Raw genomic sequence first — 4,866 nt, 5'->3', positions numbered from 1 at the left:
ACATTTTGCAATAAACACAACTGTGTTGTCCAATGCCCTTAACAACTTGTCAGTGGGTTAAATACAATTAACAGGTGGCCATTTTTGTTTTAATGAAAGATAATTAATTTATAATGTATTATAACTCTATTTATAATGCTTTCATAGGTTATTATTCATCATTTGTTAATATTATACATATTGATTATAAACTGCTTTTGATGTAACCTTTACACTGTTAGCAACTTTTTAAAATACTTCTACTATATATAAGACATGTACTGTACATGTTCTCTTATTGTATGTTGTAAATAATCCCAGGAGAAATGTGATCAATTGAAGATTGAGAACTCGTTTTGGATGTGGCAATTTCCTGTCAGGTTTGGAACCACTTGAATGCCTGATCTTGTTAGATCTTGTTAGATCTCAGAAATTGGCCAATACTGAAAACAAAACGACCTGCCTACAACACTTACTTAGAGTGATAAAAATAGGTTACCTGTCCAAACATCCCTTTCAGTCTGTTCCCATGGTCGGGACAGTGGGTGGTTTTCCACTGCAAACACATCTACTGTGATGCAAGACAGTCAGTAGAATTATTGATTCAGCTGGGTCTTTGCAGCACTGTATACAGCATGCTTTATAAATTATTACTGTTCTGTTTGTTGATTTTACCATCCCTTTGTGTTTGATTTTCACAGTAATTTGCCTTTATAAAGGGAAAACCCAAGGGGCTTGCCATATGTAAGATAACACCTGGTAGCCGCTGAGGATTTTCTCAGCAGTTACAATATAAATACTAACACATGAGGTCTTGTATTTGACACAGTTTCAGATGAGAAGGATGTCGTAGTCATTTTGTTTCCAGAGGATTACAGTAAAAGTGTAACCCCACTGAAGCATACAAAATTCCCAGCAGCAACACCAGACATCAGACTGAGTATTTTGAATAGCGTGTTTTTAAGAGGGAAGGTGATTTAACGCAGTATAGAACTCTGACTTTCTCTTTATTTTTCTTTCTTTCTTTATTTCTTTATTTTTTGCTTTCTCTGTATAACTGAACCCTTATTGTTTTTCAAAGCCTTATCCGTGCCTTTACATGCATGTTCTATTACTTTTCACAACACTTCCATAAGAGAAGAATCCTTCATCCCTGGATTGTATTACTATTGATGTGCCATGTGTGCCAGTCTTTGCAGGCATTGACTCCAAACCTGAGAATGGGTGCACATCCTATTACCATAACCATAGCCTGTCTTCCTTATAAATATGATGATGAGTTAAAAGCAACCAGCAGGTACAGATATGGCAAATAATCAGTAATATTCTCCATGTCTTCAGGATTGTAATGTACATATTTCTATAGAAAGCAGCAGTGTCACACTAAAGTATGAACCATTAAGAACGAAAAATACTCCATTCATATACTTCAGTCAAGCTGTCTTAAGCTTCTAAGGCAAATGGATAAATATCTATATTGGCTTCCAAGGGAGATATTGCCTGTCTCTTCGGGTTCTGTAGCACTTCAATCATACTTAATAGGAGTCAAATAACATAAAGTGTTACATTTCTTCAAGGCCCCTCCTAATTATTGTTGTTTTATATCATTCAACATAGTGTTGTTTAATTTAATTTAACTCAAGAAATTGCTGAAATGTTTAAATTGTTCCACTTTATTTCTCACACTAGAGAATAATAGGTAACATTATATTATGGTGTCATTAATAAATCACTGGTAAATAGTGCAATAGAACCATTAGTAATTCAATTTATGAACTATCAATAAACCTTTGTAACATATGATTGATATGATTTATAATAAAGATTAAATAATAAAGATTGGGCAGCTATCAAAATACTTTCAATTTACTTTTATAAATTGTAAATCATATCTTATAAAGGTTTATTAGTATTTTATTCACTGTTTACCAATAATGTGTTAATGACACTGTAATATAAAGTGTTACCAAATAATATTAAGAGGCTGGGTTATTATTGCATAGTCGTGCGTGATTTAATACTAAATTAATATACCACAATTCATTAAGTGTATGTTAGTTTCCAAGTAGAACTAAGAGCAATTGAGCCAACATATGAATATGTAATATAGCTACATTTAAAAGAGAGCCTCCTTTTAATTTGCCTATGTTGTAAGCATTGCATTTAGATTGTGATATTCATGTTATAATTAGCTGTCCATATCTGTAAAGGCTTCCATTCTCGTAACAAGAGAGAGGTGTGCTAAAACTGTAGGCTCAGTTACCAAGCTTTCAGTAGCACTATGTTTGCACTATAAAGAAAAAACTGTACTCACATACTTAATGTAAGATTATTCTATAGCCATTTAAATGTAACCATAGTACAGTAATGTACTATTTAAAAAAAAAAACAACGAAATACAGCTGTAAGCATTGCCTATACCTTTGATTCAATAACATACATGTAATATACAAGATATACACCGATCAGCCATAACATTATGACCACTGACAGCTGAAGTGAGTAACACTGATAATCTCGTTATCATGGCACCTGTCAGTGAGTGGGATATATTAGGCAGCAAGTGAACATTTTTTCCTCAAAGTTGATGTGTTAGAAGCAGGAAAAATGGGCAAGCGTAAGGATCTGAGCGACTTTGACAAGGGCCAAATTGTGATGGCCAGATGACTGGGTCAGAGCATCTCCAAAACTGCAGCTCTTGTGGGGTGTTCCCAGTCTGCAGTGGTCAGTACCTATCAAAAGTGGTCCAAGGAAGGAAAAGTGGTCACACGACGACAGGGTCATGGGGGTCCAAGGCTCATTGATGCACGTGGGGAGCGAAGGCTGGCCCGTGTGGTCCGATCCAACAGACGAGCTACTGTAGCTCATATTGCTGAAAAAATGAATGCTGGTTCTGATAGAAAGGTGTCAGAACACACAGTGCATCGCAGTTTGTTGCGTATGGGGCTGCGTAGTCAGGGTGCCCATGCTGTCCCCTGTCCATTGCCGAAAGCACCTACATTGGGCACGTGAGCATCAGAACTAGACCACGGAGCAATGGAAGAAGGTAGCCTGGTCTGATGAATCACGAGTTCAAGGTGTTGACTTGGCCTCCAAATTCCCCAGATCTCAGTCCAATCGAGCATCTGTGGGATGTGCTGGACAATCAAGTCCGATCCATGGAGGCCCCACCTTGCAACTTACAGGACAGGAAAGGATCTGCTGCTAACGTCTTGGTGCCAGATACCACAGCACACCTTCAGAGGTCTAGTGGAGTCCATGCCTCGATGGGCCAGGGCTGTTTTGGCTGCAAAAGGGGGACCTAAACAATATTAGGCAGGTGGTCATAATGTTATGGCTGATTGGTGTATATTAAGGACTGTCCATTGCTTCTAAATTATTCCTGTATGTTTGCATGAGTAAATTATGTATATATACTGAAGGATACATGCTTTCCCCATATGTTGTCCCATTTGTTTTCAAAAGGGAAAGATATCCATAATTTACTGTAATATATTATATTAAAATACATAAACATATATAATTCATCAAGACTTCACATAAATTCACAGCTCCATATGTTTAATGTAAGAAAGTAAACCTTTTCATACAGCTTAAAGCAATGTTAGAATACATATTTATACTTGCAAATTAGTGTATTCAAACATCTTAAGGATAGTATTCATAAAATTATAGATGCATACATACATTAATACAGGACATTAATGGCAAATTAAACAACCTGCAAATCGGGTCTAGTTCAACCAAAATTGCATTAAAGCCTTTATGGCTACCCTCCAATAAATACATAAATTAAACAAACATCACATACATCTGACATCACATACTTCCCAGTTTATTCATTTTGGTTATGTACCCCATTTTGTTTTTGCAAAAGTTATCTGTTGTGAAGCACAATTTTGAATAATTTAGAGACACGTAGGTGGGGTCTCTCAAAACATGTCTCTGAAGACAACTCTTGCTTTGCACAAATAGATATTGGGTTATTATGTGTTATGAGAGTGTAAGTGACATAAAATATAGCAATCTGGATACAATAATCCAACTAATTGATAAGGAAACTGAGATGTAAACAATGGTAATCACTTTACATCTAGCCATTTGACTGAGGTATTGCATATTTCCAGGACAATGTGCCTTTCATAATACTTTTTCTTTGTGCGCATGTTTGACATTTAATTTTGGAAAAAAATAAAAATATATAACAGGTTGCAGACTATACAGTTTTTGCCCAACAGTGCCTTTCTTCAAAACAGTAACTCAGTTGAGAGAGACATCTTGAATGGAGAGAACCATTTAGATTACATTGTCACTCTCAAAGACATTGTCGGGTTTTTGCAGAGTGTCTAATCTAATACGGGGAATTCTGTTTGTTTTGTTATGCTCAAGATAATATAAGAACAACATTTTGAGCTTATAATGACCACAAATAGTTAGCATACCAGGATGATTGTGTATGGCTTAAATGCACATGCTGTTATGCTAATTATTTGCAAATACTGAATGTCATTAAATACTTTAGGGCTAAGGCTCATAATTGAGTAAAATGTGTATTTAAGGTTCAATAATAATTCCCCTTCTAGTTATTACTCATTTTAAATTAAATAACTATACAAAAAAAAAGATTAATATAAATGCCCCTGCATATTCCAGAAACCAAACATTTTCATCATGACAGTAAACATCCATTATTTTACATTTTTGTTTTAAGCAACTGCTGTTTAGCTTTCTTTTTTTACACCACGTACTGTGAAACAGGTTGCCTTTGCAGCACATACACATATCTCTCCATTGAAAAAATATACTTCACAGCAACATTCATAATATAATAAAGTGCTTATTGTAGTAGGTTATAAGGTAATCATATCTATAAGTCCAAGATTGTTC

Source organism: Amia ocellicauda, chromosome 1 (assembly GCF_036373705.1).
Source record: "Amia ocellicauda isolate fAmiCal2 chromosome 1, fAmiCal2.hap1, whole genome shotgun sequence".
NCBI lineage: Eukaryota > Metazoa > Chordata > Actinopteri > Amiiformes > Amiidae > Amia > Amia ocellicauda.
Note: the sequence above shows the minus strand (reverse complement) of the source record.